The sequence below is a fragment of the Schistocerca gregaria genome, chromosome 7 (genome assembly GCF_023897955.1).
Source record: "Schistocerca gregaria isolate iqSchGreg1 chromosome 7, iqSchGreg1.2, whole genome shotgun sequence".
Taxonomy (NCBI): domain Eukaryota; kingdom Metazoa; phylum Arthropoda; class Insecta; order Orthoptera; family Acrididae; genus Schistocerca; species Schistocerca gregaria.
Window position 1 is genome coordinate 311,357,719 of NC_064926.1, and position 25,924 is coordinate 311,383,642.

The 25,924-nt window shown below is 42.8% G+C and overlaps 1 protein-coding gene across 2 annotated transcripts in view; it reads right to left on the minus strand.

The window, feature by feature from the left end:
* The window catches only part of LOC126281880 (cardioacceleratory peptide receptor-like), a 1,969,042-nt gene that overhangs the window by 75,026 nt on the left and 1,868,092 nt on the right, over positions 1-25,924 (minus strand). The window lies entirely within an intron of this gene.

The window sequence follows — 25,924 nt, forward strand, 5'->3', positions numbered from 1 at the left end:
AAGGGCTTTCATTGCATCTGATAACTGTGCTTCCGTGACTCAACCTGAGGTCCAACGCACGCGATAGCATGTGTCCAGGTTCAAATCTCGTTTCCAACATCATGTTCGTTTTCCCATAAATGGTCTATGAAGAGTACAATCACTCTAGATTTAATAATTTCATTTTTTATACCAGTTTTACTATCATCTTCACTTACAAGCGTTTAGACTTAGTTTAAAAGTATGGCTGAGTCTAATGGATTCGTGAAAAATAATGTTTATTGCACGAGTTACGGGAAACCCAATGCGATACATGCACTATATTGTCATACAGATCATAGAGATCCACGAATCAAAATGAAACGCTGTTGGTGAACTTTTGCGTATAAGATTGTTACTAATTCATTTCCTATTTTTAATATTTCATTAAAAAAAACAGTGTGTTCAGCCCTACGGCCATGGGGGAAATCTCGTCAGAGGTTCACCACATGAGCGTCTAGGGAAGTGATTCAAGTGGTGGTTTTCCGCTACTTTTCACTGATGATGATGAACTGATCATGAGGACAACACAACACCCAGTCCCTGAGCGGATAAAATATGCGACCCAGCCGGGAATCGAACTCGAGCCTCTCGGCGTGGCAGACCGCCGTGCTGACCACTTTTTTTCCGTTATTGAAAGCGATGTTTGGTCGTTGCGGACGTCGCAATACGTCATGTTCAAGTTCAGTGGTTGATCCTTCCACTCAGTTTTTTATTACAGAGGCCAACCGGCTGTGACCGAACACGCTGAGCTGCCGTGCCGGCCACACCGATTATCAACTAACAGACATCCGATTATTTTGAAAATGGGTTTTTCCGTTAACGCTTCCATACAACTTTAACTGTGCAAGACTTCAAAGTCGTGAAGAAGATCTGTAGGAAAATTCAACTGGAAAGAAAACTATTATTTTCACCGGCGTTAGGTTTATTACTGCGATAACATCCGAATGTCAGCAACGAAATCAGGGCTGAAGAGTAATTTATAATAAGCCCCTTCCTTCTCTTATCTAGAGGGTGATTACAATTAAAGTTCCCGTTACAAAACGCTCTAAAAAGGGAACCACTGCTCATAACTATGCTAATTTGAGCGAAAAAATAATGAAAAATGGGGAAACGTTATGGAAATCAAAAAAATTAATGAAACTTTTCCCACTAGATGACGCTGTAAGTGTGACAACATAAAGGGTGTGTGTTGGCTATAGTGTGTGTTGCACTATAAACCAACCGCATAGTGCAATGTGTTTGGCTGTCCAAGTTTGCCGTGGCACTATTTGTTAGGTAAGTCCATCCACAATGCTAAGGCACCATATCGGACGGGAAAACTCGTTTTTTTTGTCCTGTCTCCAAAAAGAGCATAAAAAGCAACACTGAAACCGGTTTTTGAGCCAGCCGGAGTGGCCGTGCGGTTCTAGGCGCTACAGTCTGGATCCGAGCGACAGCTACGGTCGCAGGTTCGAATCCTGTCTCGGGCATGGACGTGTGTGCTGTCCTTAGGTTAGTTAGGTTTAATTAGTTCTAAGTTCTAGGCGACTGATGACCTCAGGAGTTAAGTCGCATAGTGCTCAGAGCCCATCCAGCAGGTTTTTAATTGTTATGGGACTGTCGCAAGACATGTTCGATATGCTATCCACCGTTTCTTGCTTCAAGTTGACATCGAGAAACAACGTATTGCACAAGAGAGGGGATTGTCTCATGGGTCAAGTTCAGAGTGCGTTTCGAAATTCGTACCTTCAGTTCAACCACGTTTGTAATCGGAGCACTGAACACAACGTCTTTCAGATAACGTCACAGCCAGAACAAACACGGATTAAGATCAGGTGATCTCGACGGCCAAGCTGTAGGGGAAACTGTCTCTGCAGCAGCGGCTCCACTGGCTGTTCAATGTGCTGAGGTGTGCCATCTGGCATAAGATGATCCTACCCACGCAACCAAGCTGGTCGAATTACATTAGTACGCAATAGACCCTCATAAAGTTTACCAGTGGTGGTACATGTAATAGGAATCGCAGGGCTCATCTCCTCGAAAAAACTATGGCCTTACGATAAACCCACACCCCACAGTGATCTTCGTAGTATGAAGCTGTACCTGTTGATGTGCGAGCTGATTTTCCGATGCCCATGTATTTAAATGTTGTGTTCTGTCATGTCTTTGTGCAAGTAAAGTGGTTCGTCTGTCCACAGAATGTTCCACTACCATTCATTGTCCACTTGCCTGCGAGCAAGAAATTCTAGTACACACGTTTGTCTTGCAGGAAGGTCAGCAGGAAGCAACTCCTGAACATGAGTTGTTCTGGATGGATAGCAGCTCAGTATGTTTCGAAGAATCGTGCTCGCAGGCATGTCCAAAGTTCGGGCAGTTCCCTGTGGACTGCACGATTGCACACCACCGCTAGACCCCTCCTGCATTGCTTTGGCCACGTTTTCTACTGACGTAGGATCAATATTTTTCCTTCTTCTGCAACACTGTGGTTCCAAAAAACATGCCTTTTCGAATATCGTTATCATTTCCACCACATCCTTGGGAACGATCGGACTAACGCTTTTCTTCATACCCTTGTGTGTCCGGAACTTATTCAAGACTACTGGCGTGGTCATCATTCTTGTAAAAGAGACACACCCACCAGCGCGACGTCGTGCGTTGAGACAGTCACACCGAGTGTCTTACGCGGAAACTAAGGGAAGGAACACCTTTTACTTTGTGTTTTTTGCCTCTTACTGTGGCATCTAGCGGAAATTTTTTTTTGTTTACTTTTCTCCCTCTATACTGTTTCTCCATTCTTCGATGATATTTCGTTCAAATTTGATGACATTCTGAGCGCTGTTTAGCTTTTACGGTGTACTTAAACTGGAGCTTTAATCATAATCGGTCCGTATTTCACTCCTCTCCCTTATGAACAATATTTTATCACTGATTTGTCTGTCGTAAGCCGGGTGCTCGGCTGGATGACAGATACCAGTGATACAGAATAAACCTGCCTATTAGGTAACGGTTTGGTTTGAATTTTGGAAAATGTCTGCATGAACTTAAAGTAGAGGGTTCTTTGTGAGCATGATATATGTAGTCTTGTTGACATGAGAGTTCAAAAATGGTTGAAATGACTCTGAGCACTATGGGACTTAACATCTGAAGTCATCAGTTCCCCTACATTGAGAACTACTTAAACCTAACTAACCTAAGGACATCACACACATCCATGCCCGAGGCAGGATTCGAACCTGCGACCGTAACGGTCGCACAGTTTCAGACTGGAGCGCCTAAAACCACTCGGCCACCCCAGTCGGCACATGAGACTTAAATACATATGCTGAATCGCAGTTATGGGGTATGGGTGAATATACATGACGAGTGTTTCTATCACTTGAAGATGAGTTTATTAAATAGTTAAACCTGTCTTGCAGATTAAATAAAAATTTACTGAAGGATACTGCTCTCAAGCATTGTTGCTAATCTGCAGTAAAGACATTATAAACGGGGTACTGATTCAGTTTGGAGTAGTAGGTGTGTGAGGTGATGCCTACACTGTTACAGACCTATTATTTGCCTTAAGAGACACGCAGAAAATGATGTAAAAATAGCACGGGAAAGCAGAACGCAGTTTCAACTGGGTAGATCTCTAGAACGGTATAAAATCAGTAAAGGCCATTTCGCCTAGCTTCACATACGGTAGCTGTGCAGTCTTTTCTGAATCGTCGCTGTTGTAAATAACTGTATTCTTTTCGTCAAAACTGTGTTTGAGGTTTACTGGTTAAACAAATGTCCACAAATATCATGTCTGACTAAGAGACTTAGGCGGTATTGGGTATGTCGAACTCACACTAGTATTCGACACGTTTAGAGTTGTAATGGACCTGACGAAAGAAGCCTGCCCCCTCTCCTCTCCCCCACATCCAAAGTCACTGGCTTCCACTGTGGAAGGCCAATGTCAGCGCAGTGAGACATCCATGCTGTCACATGCTGGAATACTTTTTCTGTGCTGTTGAGAAGAATGTAAAGGACACGTTAACACGTGAACTGACAACTGGATGCTTCTGAAGAATGTGAGGAGCTTATGTGAAATGACGATATGCAGTTTGCTACTTTGGTAAGGGAATGAACACTTTCTGTGAATGCTTTTATGCTCTTATGGAGAGGGGAGTGTGGTAAGATAGTACTGAAGTGGAAGGAGGTTTTAGCAGAAGAGATGTGGGCGACCAACGGACAGAATACAGGGCGTCCATTCTGAACTGGGAACATGGTGTTTGCCAAATAAAGGTATACCACCCACAGTGCAGTAACTGTGTGATGGTCAGCCACGTGTATTGCGGGACACATAGAACATTTAACAATGGAGGAAGTTATCTCAAGGAGATGTTAGGAAATAAATAGAGTGTATGGTCAGGTTCCAGGAGACGGCTCTGGAGTACAACTTGGAGGGACGCTTGTTGGCGAGCGTGGCCAGAAGAGACTCGTATGGAGACAGCGCTTCCCGCTGCACATGCACCTTTGGGAGACTTGGTCAGCCAACCACAGCACTCCCACCGAGGTCCACAAGAAAGACAGGCCACAGGGACTATGTCTCAGTACGTGACATTGCAGGTCATACGAGTGCCAGCAGCCGCCTCTGGCGGGAGCGAGTAACTATTTCAGACGAGTTTAATAATTATTGACTGCTAGTTTAAATGCAAGAAAGCCAGCTTTTGATAGCACATGACGAAGCTAAAACATTTAATCGGTGCCCTTTCTATTAGATACTGATTTCCCATACGGCCTACACAGAGCCAAACGTTCACAAAGTGTGGCGGACAGGACGACTAGTGTGACGTTACAAGTTCGTTGTGGGGCCCAAATTTTTTGTGGAGTCCGAGTCCCGCCGGCAGACCTCATGCTGCTACGAGACGATGCCTGGCGACCTGCAACGTGTCACCTGCTGTGACGCTAGTGGCTTTATCAATGCCTAGTAAAATGCACTCCAGCTCTCATCTATGTCCACCTGCCAGTCGTGTTTGCCTCACAGCAACAATGATTCAACACACTGTTAACGACAATGGTTCAAACGGTTGAAATGGCTCTGAGCACTATGGGACTTAACATCTGAGGTCATCAGTCCCTGGAACTTAGAACTACTTAAACCTAACTAACCTAAGGACATCACACACATCCATGCCCGAGGCAGGATTCGAACCTGCGACCGTAGCGGTCGCGCGGTTCTAGACTGGAGTGCCTAGAACCGATCGGACACTCTGGCCGGCGGAAACGACAGTGAAAAGCTTGTAACTGAAAATGGGCAAATTATTGTATCCTTTCTCAAGATTAAAAGTTATCTGTTATTGTGTTTCAATAACCATGGTTCAAAGACACTGTTGTTTCTAAAAATAAGCATTTGTGACTAATCCCATTACATTCTGCAACTAGCGCTTCCAATCGATTTATATAATTTTGAAATGCATTACTCAAGTGCATTTTAAGTTATTGTGCTTCAGATTTATTCAATGTGCGAATGCTACACTCAAGTTCAGTATAACATGTTGTGATAGCTGTGATTTAATACGCTAATGCAGCACTCAAGTATAGTTTAATATGTACTGTAAAGGTACTGCATTGACAGTAGAGACCATTATGAAGTACAAGTTAAGACAGAAGAGAGGGGGCTCCCTACATATATCCAGACACAGAAAATATACCGAGATGTAGTTTTCCGCTATAGCGGAAACTGTGACGAATTTTCTGACGTACTGAAGTAATTTTCAACGTTCATAGCGGCCGAATTAGTGCGATATCTTCTTTTCAGTAGAGTTACATACTTTTTCTGAGGAATTAAATTCGAAGGGGACTTCGACATAACACATGTTGGACTTGAACAAATACTAACAAGATAACGGCGCCCAAAACCCCTGATCCACTGTCAGCAAAACAAGTCCGATAAAGTTGCCCTCATTATATACCAGATGTAAGCCAGTACGTATTTAAGACACAGTTGTTGTGTTTATCTGTACCCTTGAAACCCACCAGTCGGTGCTCCGCTGCTGTAGCGGTCAGACAACTTGATCGTGATGCTGTTCTGACTTTTACAATTGCTACGGCAGTCGAAAAGCATTTTTCCTTTATGTGGAATGTTACCTAGCTTTTAGAACAGCTATGCCATTATGTGCTTAAAGGTATCCTGATCACAAATATAATCTTAAAAAGTCAGGAAACTGCAAATTCGAAGAACAAAATAAGCCCAACGAAAAAGAAAAGAAAAAGATGAGGATAATACAGCTAACATTTTAGGAGCGTAAATCCACGTGTCACTCAGACAGCTTGAATGTGCAAGAAAGCTTCAGTCCACGGAATGTTCTGCAAATATTAAATACTAAAGCATTCAATCCTTTCCACACTTTGTCCCTCAGCAGTTTCATGGCAACGACTTTCAAAATCAGGTACAGTTCTCCCAATTTATGATATAACTTCTATCGCTTCAGTCACATTTTTAATAATATTTAATTAGCGCAACGCATTTCGGCTGCGTTCCACCACCGCCAAGTGCATTAATGTTACATGTACATAATATAAATCACAAGAATGATTCTTTTCATTTGTTGTGTTTTCCAGTGGGGTTATGCATCTAAACAGAATTAGTTTTGTTGAAAAATTAGTTGTCTGGCACACAGAGCTCAGAGGCAGACCCATCACAGCTTAAAGCTTTCAGATACAGGTGTTTACGACATTCGAAAGTTTTTGGAATGATGTAAGCAACTGTACTGTGTATACACTGCGTGCTGCACATCTAAATTTCCACCAAAACGATTCTGTTTGGACACACAATCTCACTAACGCACACAGCAAGTGAAACTAAGCAACTTCAGGTTAATATAGCGTACGTGTCACTAACATTTATCTGATGGCGGCAGCATGCTATCAAAACACATCGTTCTAATGGAATATTAGTTAAAAATGACAAATGGAGCAGAAATTATTTCATACAGTAAAGTCGCAGTCATAAAACCATTACACGAACATGGGTAAATCTATGTTATCCCAATAGCGTTCCCGAAAACTGCAAAGTGATGCCGCGTTTTTATCCAAAACTTTTTTTTTTTTTTTGCAGTTGGAGCGTCATTTACAAACTATTCGTCACATCAGTCTTCGCAATAACCACTGATAGTCTGTAAAAATCCACTCTGGCGGAAGGAAGTGGGTGGCCCAGTTGTTAGGCAAATACAGAATAGTCTATACTTTCCACAAACACCTCTGGACTTACATTAGCTGCTGCGCTAAAGTCAAATGAAACTGAAAATTCAGTACGTCCGTCCGCAAATGATTTATAGAATGTACTAGTGCTCCAGGTCACATTTGGAGCGCTTGCTAGGACAGTATAAATTTATAGAGACACGGATCGTAGCAGAATTACCTGTTGCTTTATATTTGGTGTATGTCGAGCAGAGATTTGTAGGACCTTAGAGTCAGAAGAGCGGTTTCACGTGTTGCGATCTTGTTACTGTTTGAACAAGTTCCACACATTTTATGTCACTGGAGTCCTCTTCGAAGGTTCGTTCCAGTACCTTAGAAAAACTATATAGTTATATTTAAAAGGAACTCGTCTGAATAATTTGGTGGTTACAATTGTTCAAAATTACTTCAGTACGCCAAGAAAATTCGCCACATTATCAGCAGTAACATTGCGTAAAATACTACTCGATATGTTCACTGACTGTATACATTCGGGGTTGGCTGCTGTGATATAATTCTATTCAACTCGCTACTGAGCTATTGCGATCATTCGTTCTATTGCAAATAGATTGTTCCCAATGAAAACTGATTTGGTCGTCATAACCTAAATTCTACGTAACAAAAGTTGGTTCTGTTGTAGCCTAAAGAGGACTTCGTTCTTTTAGACTAAATTTCTTGAATTTAACGGTGCCTTTTCATATTCATCCTGTTATTTATATTCACTTCATCTGAATCTTTCCAGTAATTCAAGTTTTCCTATTTTGATTCTATTTTAGAAAATTTCCCCAGCTCTACTAATATGGAGGCCTATTAGAAGTCTGAACCACCTCTCACTCGCCGTGACAAACGTATAGTGTGTGTGGAGGATGAGGCGCGGAGGTGGTTACCATCAACTAATCCTCCAAAACCTGCTACGAGAACATTACGAATGTTATTTTTGATACTTCTTTTGGAAAAGCGTTTTGAAGCAACTGATGTATTTCAATAGAAGAAGAAGCTCAGAATACGTCATTTCTGTTGTCTAGTTACACCTGAAAGAAGCTATTTGTTTCTTTTAATACTAGCTGACAAAACCGGCATTGTCCAGGTATTCATTTTGCCAATTTTTTATTAAAAAGAAAACAAAAAATTAACTACGTTTGTAGCGAAGTATCGGAAAAAAGATCTATTTCCATGTATTCGTGATAACACGTTTGAAATTATCAAACATTCGTACAAAGAAATATGCATAACAAATGTATAAGTTCAGTATCTAATTAAAAAAAAACCCATGATCACAGACAGTTTCTATGCTCAGCTGCTTCTCGTAATGACAACGCCATTTTGTAAACATCTCTAAGGTGCTCTGTGACAACGCCTCTTCATAGCTCTACAGACGGCTATAGTTTGCACCTATAGCCATTTGTTCTTCACAGCTGAAAGCTGTCTAAAGCGCTGTCATGTCTCAGGGATACCCTTAAGCTGACTCGACTGTAGCAGTGTCTTAGTAAAGAACAGATTTTTTTAAACGTATGATACGTCAGTTCTTCACTCGTCTCATTGTTTACGAGGTCAAATCTTCTTAATAATGGTCGGAAAATCTGCAAATGGCTTTTACATAAGCCGAAACCGGTTAATAAAGATTTATTATTGCGATCTTGATTGTTCGTTCAACCTTGAACTTGATATTGCCAGTATTATTTCAAAAATCACACAAAAATTGATGATACTGTATGTTTAGGAAGTTTTTAGGAAACGGAAAACGCAAACGAAGTAGGGGGGAATACCGCAGACCTGGAAAGACTGAAGATCCGAGATTTGAAAGAAGGAGTAAAAATACTTTTTTGTGCTATGCAATGCGGATAGCGCCTTCAAAAGTTGTTATAAGATGAACATCAACATATGTAAAGCTATTGCAATGGAATGTTATCGAATTAAATCAGGCGATTTTTAGGAAATTAGATTCGGAAATGAGACTCTAAAAGAAACACGCGAGTTTCACTATTTGGGCATGAAAATAACTGATGATGCTCAAAGTAGACAGGACGTAAGATGCAGACTGACAATAACAGGAAAAGCTCTTCTGAAGGAAAGAGTTTTATTAACACTGAATGCAATTTTCAACGGTAGGAAATGCATAACACAGATACTGACTCCAATGCAATGTATTTACCACAGTGTTTCAGTCCTGGACAATGTTCACGGTAGACAAATATGCAATTACAAATCCTAAATCACATAAAACACATGTTTTCGAAATGCAACGTACGTAATGAAAGTGGAACAGAACTATTCGCCGGCCAGAGTGGCCGAGCCGTTCAAGGCGCTACAGTCTGGAACCGCGCGACCGCTACGGTCACAGGTTCGAATCCTGCCTCGGGCTTGGATGTGTGTGATGTCCTTAGGTTAGTTAAGGGGACTGATGACCTTAGAATTTAAGTCCCATAGTGCTCAGAGCCATTTGAACCATTTTGAAGCAGAACAATTCAGAACACAATAACTACGTCAATTGCCGGCGCTAATCACTACAAATGATGACATATGTTTCACATTAGTGAAGACGAACAAGTGCTCACAGCTCTGAAGGCATGCATTTTAGTGCCAGCATTTGTTAGATTTTTCCTTTTTTGGGTCCGTACTACCCACATCTGAAAACCGCTTGCCCTACAATCTTAACAACAACAGAGCCGGTATATGTACTCCTCTGACGGAGGTGTCAGAAAGATTTTGGCATATACCTTGTGCCTCAGCCATTTACGGATAAAAACGAAGTACCGTAACATAGTTGTGTAGGCCTTTGCGGCCAGAGTCAGTTGACATACGGGATTTCTGAGTGCAGCATCGCATCATACTGTAAAAAAAAAAAAAAAAAAAAAAAAAAAAAAAAAAAAAAAAAAGATACAAAAAATATCGCTGGTGAAAACAGTGTTTTGGCCTTGGTTACAGTCGTGTCCTGCTGTGACTAGTGACATATTTTGCTGTCCAGAGTCATCTGAATTTCCTCGTGACTGCTCACAGAGCATGGCACTACCACAAAATTATAAAACAGGTCGATGTAATTTGTCTCTTGAGGCGGAAGGAGTGAGAAATTTTTTGTGATAGGTAACAGTGGTGGAGGGAGTGGAGATCCGTTGTTGTCTGTTGCCTCTTATGGCATGTGAATGGTTGATAGTCTTCCGCCCATGAGGTGTGGGCTGCAGTTTCTCTCCCGCCGGACGCTGGCTGCTCGGCGGCGGTTGCTCGCTGTAGCGCTCGCATCTCATGTTTCTCGCGCGGCATGTTGGGCTCTGATGGGTGGTAGCCAGGTTGGATAAACCTGTGTCCATCCCGCGTGTTCATATCGTAGGGTATTTTGATGTTCCTATGGTCTCCCTGCTCTTGTGTTTCACCAACCCCAGTTGCGTGGGAGGTACGCCCTTTTCGTGAAATTTTTCTTCCTCGCCCCAGTCTTTATGGTCGTCAACCAATGTATATTTCTTGTGCTGCACAAGTCGAATGTGGTGCACTGTTCCCGTCTGCACGTTGCTACTGGCCTCTATACGTATCTACATTTCACCTTGCACACGCCTTCAGTGTGCATAGCATCTGCCTCGTCCTTTCACACAGCCGTAGAAACGAAGAAAAGAAAGCACGACAGGCAGGAAATAGACAAACTGCAGTTAGCAGTACACTTACCAAACGTGACAAGATTGGTAATCACCATCACCAGGTTGCTGTCCAGCCCGTGTCCTGCAGCAGCCGCGAAGTCCAGGACCTGATACGGTCCACCAAGGGCAAGGTAGACGCCCTGCACACTGCAGGCGTATACATGGTGGAAAAAGAGTACGGAGAAGTGTAAATGGGGAAACTAGCAGGCTATTTGCAACGCGAATACAGGAGCACGAGCGCTACATTCGACTCTGGCAGCACAACAAGTCTGCAGCAGTGGCTGAACACCAGAAGGACTGCGACAAGGAGATAAAATATGACCAAATCCGCATAGTAATCGAGCAGAAAGGGACGGTGCAACGCAAGATTTGTAAGGCCATTGAAATATCAACACGCGCTATCCGCATGAACAGAGAAGATGGCCTCGGGCTTCCTCCATCTTGGCTGCCAGGCATCACAGTCCAGCACATAGCACTAACAAAACGATACGCGAGCGCTACCGCCGAGTAACTGACACATTGTGACCTGCGTCATGCAGGAGGTGAACAGCAGCTTACACCTCATACGCCCCTGACTACAACCATGGCACACGCTGTAAGAATCGAAACAGCAAGTTCAAAAAAATGTTCAAATGTGTGTGAAATCTTATGGGACTTAACTACTAAGGTCATCAGTCCCTAAGCTTACACACTATTTAACCTAAATTATCCTAAGTAAAAACACACACACCCATGCCCGAGGGAGGACTCGAACCTCCACCGGGACCAGCCGCACAGTCCATGACTGCAGCGACCCAGACCGCTAGGTTAATCCCGCGCGCCAAATCAGCAAGTCCCCACCCTCTATCGCTGTAACCTATCCACTATGAAATTCCAACTCCTTCCGCGTCAGGGGACAACTTAAATCAAGTGACGAATGAAAATGTCTACTGCAGCGGGATTCTAATCCGGGACCTTCTGCTTACTAGGCAAGTGCGTTAACCACTGCCTCACGGCCGACCCATACTCTCACCGAGCAACAGTTACACCGCGCATTCATGTAACACCTAATTCTATTTTAAATTATGAAGGAATGTTACGCTAAGTGAATATACGCGAATCTGGACTGCAATATACCATTAGATTCAGAGGAAAATGACTAACTGTGGCCGGCCGGTGAGGCCGTGCTGTTCTAGCCGCTTCAGTCTAGAACCGCGTGACCGCTACGGTCGCAGGTTCGAATCCTGCCTCGGGCATGGATGTGTGTGACGTCCTTAGGTTAGTTAAGTTTAACCAGTTCTAAGTTCTAGGGGACTGATGACCTCCGATGTTAAGTCCCACCGTGCTCAGAGACATATTTTTTTATAATTACAGCTTCTCTAAATATTACAGTTAATGGATTCGTGTGTTCTGAAGACTCTTCAATGTCATCGTTAGGGACACTTGAAAATTTGAGCAGCACTCGAACTCGGATTTCCCTCTTATTGCCTTAATAGAGTCGGCTATTTGAGCAAGCCTCCATGTCCGATTCAAACATTCATATGTCGCGTCGTCTCTATCTCTGATGCTCGCACTTTGTGATTCTCACACAGATAAAGAGTCCTTTTCGTTATTATTATCGTCATTTTGAGCCCATAGAGGCATCTGTGTCATTCATTACTACAATGTCTGTGTTTCTACAGTGCCCGTAACCTACCTTACAACGTCCTTCAGACATCCATGCATGTATAAACAGAGACATTGTAAGGTGTCAGGCAAATCCAACACCTTCCATGAAAACCCTGACATTATAAGTAAATCCAGTAGTATGTCACATAGCTCCGAATAAATCGTGACATTAAATTAACCAAAGTAATACGAGTAACGAGTGAGCAAATGGAATACCACAGACTAACACAAGAATGCCTAAATGCATGTCGTACCTTCCCACCGTGAGACCGACGCAGTTCCGAGGGGAGAAACGAGAACAGTAGCCGAGAGGAGAAAAGTGTTAAGCTAGAAGGCCCTACGATAAGGCATGGACAGGACACCCACGTCGCCAGCCTACCTCTAAGACTACCACCCGCACGTTTTAGCGTGAGACTTTTTCGCGTCTCTGTTACGTCAAGGACCACCCCCCAGCCCATGTTAAAAGCTAGAGCCCTCCAGAAAAACAGTATAGATTTTACGATAAGACAAAATGGGCCACTACCACCTGCAAGTTTTAGCGTGAGCCTTTTCGCGTGTCTGTTACATAAGGACCACTCCGCAGCCCATGTTAAAAGATAGAGCCCTCCAGAAGAACAGTATAGATCTTACGATAACGCTAAAAGGACCACACCAGCTGCAGGTTTTAGCGTGAGACTTTTTAGCGTCTCTGTTACGTTGCAAACTTTAAAAAACATTGCTCCACCACGAAAAGTATAACGTTTCTCATTGGATAGACAGAATTTTTGTAGATGGAGCTTAAGGTTTACATTGAGATCCTGATTGGTCAGATGAAAACACAGCCAGATAGTTTCCTTTTTTTTTAAACCAACTTCGGTAAATGTAGTAAGGAGAAGTTAGGGAGAGTTAGTTCCGAGACGGCGAGCTGGATGGCTGCTGCGCCGGGAGCCGCCCCCCTGACGAACACCGACAAGGTAATGAACGTACGCTATGCCGCATAACAGCGCATAAAGCTACACTCAGAACTGCAGAAGTCTCATCTTTTAACTCCTTTTTTGCGTAACACTAGTGTCCATCGTTAATTAAAACTCATAGTGTTCACATTTGCCACTTGAAGAACAGATCTGCAACGCGATGATTTTTCTTTTATATAGTTATTGAGAAGCTACATCAGCCACTGTAATTTACGACAAGTTAGATAAGTAATTAAAGATAATTGAGGGTCACTGTAGACCATTTTCATAGTTTTCTCTTTTGTGAAACTTAAATTAAACCTAGATTATAGATGTGATATGGCATAGGTCATCCTTCGATCGATTGTAGAACTTGGAAACCCACTCAGGGAATATTCGTTCACATTTTTCGTGAACGCAGATGGTTTTTACCATCCTGTATTAAAACATCTCCTTTTATAAATAGTGCAATTTATAAACAATGTTTTGTGAGTAGAATAAAATTTCCAATGGTAAACTTAACTGCTTTTTCGACGTTATTTTACCAGCTAACTAAAATTAGGATAGCCTTGAACCCCTTCCACTAAATTTAGTTAGTATTAAGATTCTTTTACAGGGAGTGCAGTGGAGCTGACGCTGAGATCATTAAGTATTTGGTTATATCATCTCTAGTCTCACTGAACTCTTCTGAATTCTACATGCCATGTGTGGTCTGGCGTCTCCTTACCAGCAACAGGTCCCAGGTTCAAACTAGTTAATTCCCTAAAAAACACGCTCAGAGCTCCGTTGCGAGAAAGTGGTAGGGAGACACAATATAGAACAAACAGACACCACCATTAATGTTTAGAACATAGTAATAACCAACGATGTGGCTGCATTGACGATGTGATAATGATAGAAGAAATGTGTATCTTTACCTGTGCGGGAATCACTATGTATAAAGATCAGGGATGTGGACAACATGGCATATGGAAATCTGAATCGGTTTTAGAGGTGTCTCATAGACCCGAAGGTGTTAGGGTGACCACCTGCATTTAGCATGAAATTCAATACCCGGTTCGGCACAAATTTTCGTGTTTTGCAAAAACCTGTCATTGATGTGTATTCACAATATCCTAGAATTTCTCATTTCAGTCATGTTTCACAATATTCCATCGCAAAAGAACTACTGAACAACACCATAGAAGTAGAAATATTTACTGGTAAAGAAAAGAACAAGTCAGTACTAATACGACGAATTATATCTGTATCAACTACCTTACCATTCAGTTTTGAAAGGCTTCAATTTTCGATCAAATTAGCGTAGAGGATGATCTGTTACATGCATAAAGCAGAATGTATGTGGGTATGTCCAAGACCTCCTCCAAACCCTTGGATCAAAAAAATTTGCCACAGGAACAGTACCAGCACTGCAGGCTCTATAGCCTCCTACCTCCAATAGGAGCTGAGATACGGGCAAAAGCATGTTCTTAGCCCCTGGCATACAGGGTACCGTGCACGGTGGACATGTTGTGTGGGAACAGTATCAGTCTGCTTCAATCTGCTTTGCCAGGTAGCCTATATGTCAGGGTTTTGTGGGCTCTAACATTTAGACTGTGCTGCATGAGAGCATATTGTGTTGGAATGGTATCAGCCTGCATTATGACCTGATTTGCATGGCGCCCTGTAACATTAAACTAACATTTTATGAGCAGTAACTCACAATGCAAATGTCACCAAGAGGCATCTCAGATGTATGAAGGAGTCAACCAAACTAGTTTTTTGCGAACACTACATTCCATCGCATTTCGTCCTCTTCATATATCGCTGCATCAGCACCTTCATGCCAATGACTTTGAAGATTGGCTACAGTTCTCCGAACGTTATCTATGAAAAGTGCAAAGAAATGTGGCACATGGATGAAGAATTTTGTGTCAGAAAGAAGCATCACTTACAAACTGTGGGCAAGTCAGTCTTCACAATACGCACTAATCATCAGTTGAAAATGCACTCTGACTCAAAGAAATAGGTAAAAACAACACTCTTCGTCTATAAACGTTTAGTCCAAGTTTAAGATCCGCATGATTGGTCCCTGTTTTGTTGAAGGAAGTCTACATCCACTCAAGTATCCCGAGTTCCTAACATAATATGGCGCTGCCGCAGTTATTGGAAGACATCCCACTGGACACAAGGCAGTCACTGTGGTACTGACATGGCGGATGTCGCTCCCATTCCTCATATCTAACGACAGTCACTCTTAAGCGAACATTTGGAGAGCATTATAATGGTCTTTCAGGATTCGCGAAAGTTCTGCACACTCATCAAACTCAATATTTCTGTACCTTTATATGTAGCGAAAATTTAAACAAGATTTCTAGTAGGAAATACAGACAACTCCCAGAGGCACGAAATGCTTTGTAACATGGACCTGTGCTGGCATTAAATCCAGATGAAATTCAACGTGCAGTATTATTCCTCCAGTATCATGTAATAACGTACAGAAATGCTCGAGGTCAATATTAAGAGCATTTGACGTGAAAGCCGTGATAGTAAATACACCTACCATACTTGAGTTACGTATTTGCTTACATTTGGTGTAATAGGGCAGGCTCCTGACTGCGGGATGGTCCATTGCGGCGTTGCTATCTTGATATTATTTTATCAAGTCCCACAAATGTTATGTCACAGAAGTTCTCTTAGAAGCCTGTTTCAAATTACACAGCAAAAGAGATGCAGTTCCTTTGCAGGAAGTCAGTGTCGTAATTGGGAGACTATAAACGATACAAATTACTTTGGAACGTCACCAAATTCACCATATTGTCCGCTCGACAATAAACGCGTCACGTTACATTTATTCATTGTGGGTATATGTCTCCACGTATAAGCGGAACAGAAAAGAATGCAGAATCATCCTCACCACGATCCGGCCCACAAAAAGGCGGAAATCCACTGTCATTGGCGACTTTGGTAAAGAGCGTATGGTTAAGACCCAGTCCCTGGTAACGAACATCTCGGAAACGGCGAAACTGGTCCATTGTTCGCGTGTATCTGTCGTGACTATCTATGGAAAGTGGTTAAAGGACGCTAAACCACAAATGGGCGATAAAATCTTCGACGTCTGTGACTTGTCACAGAACGCGGCGATCGGACGGTTTCTCAGTCTGTAAAGCGTGATAGATGACAGATCTGACGACGGAGTAGTATGCTGGGGCAGATAAAAGGATTTCGGAGCACATTGCTCAGCGCACAGTAATGAACATGGGACTCCACAGCAGATCACCTCCTCTTGAATCCATTCACATCCAACGACATCGCCAATTGTGATTACAGTGGCCAAGGGATAATCGAGATTGAACGGCTGGTGAATGGATACGTGTCGGCTGCTGGGATGAATCACGAATCTTTTTACACATGGTAAGCACCACACCACGCACTAGGCTGATGCTACCTGAGGTTGTAATCGAAGTGGTAATCACGGCTGTGCGCTACCTGAAACACACGATAATTTCCAGCTAAGTAACTGCCCGTATCGCAGTGCCAGAATAGTATTGATTTAAGGAGCATAACAGTAAACTAATGCTAGAAGTCTTGCCCACCAACTTCGCCTGATCTGAACCCCATGGAACACATTTGGGATGCTACCGGTGTCAGCTTCAATCTGTAAGTAGGCTGTTTAGGTTTTCTTATTGGTAACACTACGTATCGCTCCGTATGAAAATCACTGGCTGTGCTGTCTGCAGTCAGTGGCTGGTTGACATTGTAGCGTTGGGCAGTTGGCTGTTAGCGGCGCGTAGCGTTGCGCAGTTGGAGGTGAGCCGCCAACAGTGGTGGATGTGGGGAGAGAGATGGCGGAGTTTTGAAATTTGTGAGAATGGATGTCATGAACTGATATATATATATATATATATTATGACTATTAAGGTAAATACATTGTTTGTTCTCTATTAAAATCTTTCATTCGCTAACTATGCCCATCAGTAGTTAGTGCCTTCCGTAATTTGAATCTTTTATTTAGCTGGCAGTAGTGTCGCTCGCTGTATTGCAGTAGTTCGAGTAACGAAGATTTTTGGTGAGGTAAGTGATTTGTGAAAGGTATAGGTTAAAGTTAGTCAGGGCCATTGTTTTGTGGGGATTTTTGGAAGTCAGATTGCGTTGCGCTAAAAATATTGTTTGTCAGTTTAAGCACAATCATGTACAATTTTTCTAAGGAGACGTTTCAAGTCTCACAAAGCACCGGCATGTAATTAGTTGGAAATGGTGCGTAGACATCTTGTGCCACATGCGTTCAGAAATCTACTGATGATCTGTACAGTCGATGCGCTGCAGAATGGCCGCTGTATACCCTTCCAAACATGCAGGAACTCACTATTAACCTTTCGATTGCAGCACTGTCGTCGTGCTCGACGAACAGCGTTCGCCCAGCCGTGCTCTCTCACCGGGTGTACTCGACGAATTGAGCTGGGCTGCCTATTGGCGCTATGGTACGTACTGGACGAACGGCGCTCGGGCGCGCACCAATTCCCACAAATTACAGGCCGGTGCTTTGTGGAACCGAAGCTGACACCGATGGCATCCAAAATGTGTTCCATGGGGTTCAGATCAGGCGAATTTGGTGACCAAGACAAGGGCATTAATTTACTATCATGCTATGCTCCTTAAATCAACACGACTCTGGAATTGTGATACGGACAGTTATCTTGCTGCAAGTTATCGTGCGCTCTATAATAAGTTTCACGTAGCGCACAGCGCCCGGGCGTGCAGTCGGTCACCTACGAAATTCATTCTGACGCCTATATCAGCCACTAGAGTCGCTCTACACAGTGAAAAGTTATTTCAACTGAGGTCGCTGGTGGTCCTTCCAGTGAAACAATGTATTTTGTGAGAAAGTAGAACTTTCCAAGTGCAAACATGTCGAAGCACCAATCTTCTTCGTCTTTGCGTGATGACGAAATTGAACTGTTATTAAATCAAAGTGACAATGAGTGGTCTAGTGACAGTTTTTCGAGTGGTGGAGGAGACAGTGATGGCGATTTCAGTGAGAGTGATACAGAAACATGAAGTGTGGAAGAGGACGTCGCAGAAGTGCTGACAGCTGATCTTGACCGCTGATTCCAAGATCTTGGTCAGTTAAATGTAGTGCTGATAGGATTAAGTTTTCTTTCGCAGGCACTCCAGGAGTAAAAATTAGTTTCGACGATCCTCCAGATCCATTTAATATTTTACGTAATCTTTTGATAACAGCTTGTTGACAATTACATTAAGTGAAACAAACAAATATTCAGAACAATTTAAAAGATAATATTCAGAGAAATTGAAACAACGATCTCGTGGTTACTAGTGCCTACCTACAAATAATGGAGAGCTCAATTCGTTGTTTGCATTGCTATTTTTCCAATAAATTTTGCAAAAACCCGAATTCGAAATGAATTATTCGTGAAAAGAAGTTGAAACTCCAATTTTTCGAAAAATTATGTCTGAAAGTAGATTTAGTCTTCCGTTGAATTTCCTTCATTTCTGTGACAATACCTTGTATTCGCAAACTGTGGAATTCCTTCCAGAACGTTCAAACTGAAACCTGTCATTGACCATTCACAAAAAAATTGAAGAGGCTCAGGAACAAGAACTGTCAATTGAGGAATACCCCCTACTGCGGAAAGAGCAGCTTTCTATGAAGCAGTGTATTCCAGTGAAATGGGTTCGTTTTGGAATTAAGTCATTTGGTCTGTGTGAAGCAAAAGGTGACTATTTGTGTCGCTTTATCATTTACACAGGAAAAGACACATTGTTCGGCCCAAAATATACTGAATACATTTTAGTGTCGAAAGTTGTTTTGTCGTTACTCGAAGGGTATTTTGACAAGGGATATACGGTTTTTATTGACCGATTCTATTCAAGTCCCCAGCTGTTAGATTTTATTGTATCTAAGAGAACTGACTGTATTGGAACAGTTATGGTAAACAGAAGAGAAATGGCAGCAGCTTTGATGGAGGGAAAACTCGAGAAGGGTTAGGTTAAGACCTTTTATAGAGGTAAGCTGATGGCGATGCGATGGCGAGATAAAAATGATGTGTACACTCTATCCAGTATATATGCTAATTAACTGAAACAAACTGAGAAGAGAAGAACAGTGAAAACAAAGCCTGAAGTTATACTGAAATACAATGACAGAATTGGCGGCGCTGATTTGGCTGACCAGTACATGACAAATTATTCTGCCAGAAGTAACCCCCGGCGAAAATATTGTATGAAGCACTTTCGCTATTTCATGGACGAGACAGCTCTCAATTCCTACCTTCTGTATAAGAAACTTGGTCGAAAATTGGGACGACTCGATTTTCAAATTCGTCCAATCGAAAGTTTACTGTAAAAATACAGTGCACACGTTGTTTCGTCCTCGCAGCACAGTAAGGTTGGACGCCTATGCCGAGTCTGAACGCCAGCACGTTTGGTGGGCAGGCACTTTCCCAAACACATTCCAGCTACTGAAAAAAAGAAGGTGCCGACATGAAAATGCCGAGTGTGTTGCATCAAACTGCATAACAACCGGGAAAAAATAAGAAGAGAAACGCGTGTGTATTATGAAGAGTGCGATGTTGGTTTGTGTACAATACCATGTTTTGAGTTATACGATAGAAAGGGTAATTTCTAAAAAAATATTCTTCAAGAATCCGAATTTCCTTCAACTGTGCCACTAAAACCCTTCCTCAGAAAATAAAACTGAATAATAAATAATTTTTATTTCAACAGCAGCGTTACTAATGTGAAAACCTTCGAATTGTTAGGTAATCGGTTGTTAGATAATCGTTTCCCTCACAACAATCGCACATAAGCGTGTCAAATAGGTACCACTACATTAATCGCTAGAGGAGCGGAAAGAATTACACGCGCGGGAACGATTCTAGGCCCCAAAACTCCGCGCCTGAACAGCGCTGCATCGACCGACAATAGCTTGCCAATGAACGCTTCACGCCACAACCAACAGCACGGTCGAGGGATTACGCAGGTTTTGGGACACCACTTATACTCGCATTAGACTTTAACGTCTACTCGATGTTGGATTAACTAAAGGCGCAGAACTGGAGGAAGGTGGTGGAATAGATCGACACCTTTATTCCGGAAATCGAAGTCCGAGAATGGAAAAGGAGGAATCAGATCGGGCGAAAAGTGTTTTGTATGCCGCTCCTCACAAAAATAAGTCCAGTGGGTACACCACGGCAGTACGTCATTTGACAGAAAGAGAAGTATGCTATAGCAAGTATTCCGTTTATTTCAAAATATTGACAGACTGTTCCGTTGCCAAATTCATACGTGCTTAGTCTTCCGTCCCGCCCTGTAGCGGTAGAAACTATGCTCAACAGGCGGCTGTACATTAGCAGCGCCAGACAAGCTCGGGGTGCGACAGTGGTGGGCGTCTATCCTGTCGACCTTCGCCCGGGGTGCAAAGGACGCGGAGCGCGTCCCGGCGTGGCGTGCGTTAATAGCGTCAGCGGCGCTAAGTACGTTACTGCAATTACACAGCCGCGGGGCAGGGACCGCCCCGTCACCACCGGAATGCTGTACTATTGATCCAGGAGGTTGGTGTCGCCTGAGGGCTCGTGTCTCGCACTCCGCGACTGCAACCAGTCGCCTCTTCTCATAGCCAGCCGCGAAAAGTCTGTCTGTTGTTGTTCTAAACATAGAAGGGCTCTTAGCCTAGAAGAAACACTGTGGTTCATTCCATTACTTATCACGAATTAGCTGAAAAATACCTTCTGGTTTAACTTGTACATTTATACAGTATAATAATACTCCCTTGCAGGTATTGACGCATAAAAGAAGCTAGGTACTAGGACAGTGTGCCCGTATTGGGCATAGGGGGTGTCGCGAGCGGCTAGCTGTGCCCCTTGCACATCGATCGCAGCGCAGATACTCGGGAATTAGGCCCGTAAGCCAGAGCGTTGGTGCTAGTGGGTGTCAGTGAACAGCAAGAAAACCTGAAGGTCCTCGGAACGTTTGGCTAGCAAACATTTTCACATAAAATCACAGAATAGAGATAATTGTAGCCGTAGTTGTGTCCGGGTCTTCGAAAAGCGCACCAGGCGGACTGACAGGTGTAGTATAAGTTATTCAATTCGCAAGAGACAACTGGTTCAAATGGCTCTAAGCACTATGAGACTTAACATCTGAGGTCATCAGTCCCCTAGACTTAGAACTACTTAAACCTAACTAACCTAAGGACATCACACACATCCATGTCCGAGGCAGGATTCGAACCTGCGACCGTAGCGGTCGCTCGGTTCTGGACTGAGGCGCCTAGAACCGCTCGGCCACACCGGCCGGCGCTAGAGACAACTATTTTAACTTTAGTCTAAACCAGCTACTTAAAGGATTTTTATAAGGAATTGTTTCCTTATTATTGGGATGTTGTTAATGTCATACCTTGCAATATCCTTTACCTAAAGAAAATCAGCCAGCTATTTAATAGAGTTTTCTTCTTGCAATCTCTTTTTCATAAAGAAAATTTGTTAGCTATTGGGAATTGTTTTTGATTTTTTTTATGTCAGACTTAAAAATGTATTATTGACAAAGACTTTAAAATAAAAAGGTATCTTTAGCATCTTTAGCAGTGTGTGTTAATTCACCAGCACCCATCTGAGGTCATCAGTCCCCTAGACTTAGAACTACTTAAACCTAACTAACCTAAGGACATCACACACATCCATGTCCGAGGCAGGATTCGAACCTGCGACCGTAGCGGTCGCTCGGTTCTGGACTGAGGCGCCTAGAACCGCTCGGCCACACCGGCCGGCGCTAGAGACAACTATTTTAACTTTAGTCTAAACCAGCTACTTAAAGGATTTTTATAAGGAATGGTTTCCTTATTATTGGGATGTTGTTAATGTCATACCTTGCAATATCCTTTACCTAAAGAAAATCAGCCAGCTATTTAATAGAGTTTTCTTCTTGCAATCTCTTTTTCATAAAGAAAATTTGTTAGCTATTGGGAATTGTTTTTGATTTTTTTTATGTCAGACTGAAAAATGTATTATTGACAAAGACTTTAAAATAAAAAGGTATCTTTAGTATCTTTAGCAGTGTGTGTTAATTCACCAGCACCCCCTGGCCAGTACGTCCACGATAAGGTTTTAGAATAACGTGTGTACTTGACTTGTTGTTTGTGAATTGCCCTAACTGACGGTTCAATAATAATTAAAACTAAATTTCAGATGGGAGAAACAGTAGCTGCAGATAAAGGCATGTCTGACTGAGACAAGAAAATACGTATTGGGGTAAATAAAAAGACCCCTGGATGTGGATACGAATGGATGTGAATGTATGCATATAACCACACCCCATGACACGCGCACCACACGTGTTGCACACATTGGAGCATATTTACACAATCTTCGCGACTGACGGAGTTGTTAGCAGAGGTCAGTTTGGTCCCTGTCCTAACTGGCCATCCATGTCACCTGATCTGTAAGTGAGCGTTTACTTTGTGTAGGGAGCCATCAGGTGTAAGGTGTATCGCAACAACCCTCATAGTCTTCACGAACTGCAGCAGATCATTTCTGATGAGACTTCAACAATTTCAACAGTCTATCTTTGATCCACCTTCAGCGACTCGCTGACTAGGGCCCAGAAGTGCCAGGAGATGATTGGTGGTCACTTTCAACATATGCTATAGTTAGGTTAGTACTGTATTTCCTTTTCTGCTGTGTTTCTTTGCAACCTGGAACTCTGTTCTCTGGCTACTTTTACTTGCCCCATCCTGTACTTTATGTATTAAACAGAGAAGCAGATACTATGAATTTTCTGTACATTCACGAATGTTATTGTAAAAGCGCTTCATCTGAGAATATTATTGTAACTGGAAGATTAATATTATTTAAGCATACCAAAACAAACATCGAATATGTGGCAGTTTCTTGAAAGAGATGAGAGGCAGAAACATACTATAAGGAAATTGTATGGTTGTAGAGACGCCTAGTAACAATAATTTAAAACTATTCCATAAATTTGCGGCAGATATCACCCCTATATAGATTATAATTTGCGATTGTGTAATGGAACTCATTTGGCTGAAATTGGTAGTTCTCCACAACTGACAAACCGCATTAAAGCTAAATGCTTTGGGGAATATGCCATAGAAAGTGTGCTCCGAAACATCTTGAAGTACAGCAAATACATTGTGTCATGTATAAATCTCGTCAACATTCCCAGGGAGGGATTGAATGATGGCTGAACTCAAGAAGAATCGTCGATGTGCAAAATGTATTGAAAAGGTTATGAAATCTTCACTGGTTATCAACCAAGTGGCCACTCGGCTGATAACCCGTGAAGATTTCATAAGTTAAATACGCCGAGAAAGCCTGCAAACGCATGTATTAAAAGGTTGTTTGGGGATCTAGCAAACACTGACTCCCTCATACTTATCTTCAATAGCACGAAACTGCCGGAGCGTATAAAGGCAGGTTTCCTTTGCCTGAGTGTTTGGCCTCTTGTGCTCATCCCAACACGCTGTTTTCAGTGTCAGCGCTCTTGGCACGCCACCTTAGTATTTAAGGCTAAAGCTAATTATGCCAAATGTGGCAAGACGGAGTTGGTTGTTCCTCTTCTCCGAGGTGTGTAAAATGCTGTGGGGATCAACTGCTCTGGAGTAGAGAATGCAGTGTCTTCCATGAAGAAAGGAAGATAAGGAGATTAAAACATCGAAACACAACCCATACGTTCAGGGCAAGAAGATCTACAAAGCCATGCAACCTCTCACATTGATTACATATTTTGCTTTGGCCCTTAAAATACCTAGTGCGTCAGTCTATGTTCCTATACTAACGAGGGTTTGCTAGTGTCAGCATTAGTACCTGCATTTGTTAGTGCATTTGTGAAGCTGTAATTGATTCACAGTCCATAGCCCCGTCCCCTCCACCAGAAGTTCCTAAGAAGCGCTCCCAGGCCAAAATTCCAAATGGGAAGCGTCAACACAGGCGAAAACAGGCAGTAGACGATAAGACCACATCGATGTTATTCGACATGATGGTTGTGCTGCTTCTGCTTCAGAGCCAATGGAATGCCACTCACCCAAGGGAAATAATTTTGGACCAAGGATGAATCTCAATTCGCTGTGGCCTCCCCATGCCGATGGAAAGGCAAAGTGAAAGTACAACACCAATTATAAATGACTTCCACATTACAGTGGAACATGAATGTGTTCAGGAACCATGTGGAGGGCCTGAAGCTCCTCTCACGACCGCCTTCACGTTCCTGTGGTATGGTGCTATACCCTCCGCCGAAAGGATGAGCTGACAGGGGAAAGAGCCAAGGGAGGGCTTGCTGTGATTGTCAATATCACACACCAGTCCTCTGCTCTCTCCTCGCTTACTGACCTGCAAGCTGTAGCCATTACAGTTCATGTGGATCAGAAGATCACTATCGTCTCTCTGTACATACCTCCATAGGATGTGATAGTCTGTGAGACTCTCACAGGCCTTACTGAACAACTAATACAGCCATTTTCCTACTGCACGATTTCAAAGCCCATAATGCGTTATGGGGCTTGAACTATACTTGCCCCAGGTCGAGACTTGGAAAACATCTTCATGTCTCAGGTGATGTGCATCCTCAGTACAGGTGGCCACACTCATTTTTCAACTGCTACTGCGTCGTCCTCAGCCATCGACCTCTTTTCTGCTTAGTGGTCCTTAAAGACTCAGCACTTGTTCTAAAATGTATGGGAATTTATCACGAGGATTTCCAGTAAACACAGTCGTTCGCCAATAGCAGCAATGCGGAATCAGAGGTGTCTCCATAAAGCACCCAGGGACATCGCTCAGAGGATAGCAGAGCATTTTTCAGGGACTACTGCCATTGCCAGGCCTGGATCTTGCGTTTCACCGCTACTGTACCACTGTAGAAAGGAGAAAACTGGACTCCATATCCCACAATTTTGAGTCTTATAACTGTCATTTCTCCATTTGGGAATTGAAACTGAGATTCTTGATGATGGATCCAGTACTGCAGACTTAGATATTTGCCAGCAGCGTCCAAGGAAATCCCCGTCGAATGTTTAAATTTGATATGGAAGACAGGGCACTTTCCAACTCTTGGAAGCAAACAATTCTGATACCTCTTCTCAAATCAGTAAAATACGACACACTTTCCAGTACTTACCAGAGTATCGCCCTAATGAACTGTGTAGAAAAGCCCGTGGTACGAATTGGTCAACTGTCGTCTAGTCTGGTTGTTAGACACTAGGCAATTCCTTAGCCGCTATTGATGTGAATTTCTCAGATTCCGGTCAACTGAGGACAACCTAGCTTTAGCAGATGCGGCGATTTAGCAGGCTTTCCTACATCAACATCACCGTTTCAGTATATTCTTTGGTATCGGTTCGGCGTACAACACTACTTGGAACACAGTCTTCTCGTGCAACTCCATCAATGGGGCTTTTGTGATCACCTCCATATCTTCGTACAGTTCTTCCTGGATGAGTGATTTTTTAGGCCCCACATTGGCGACACTGTACGACTGATTTGAGTAGGAGAATGGTGGCCC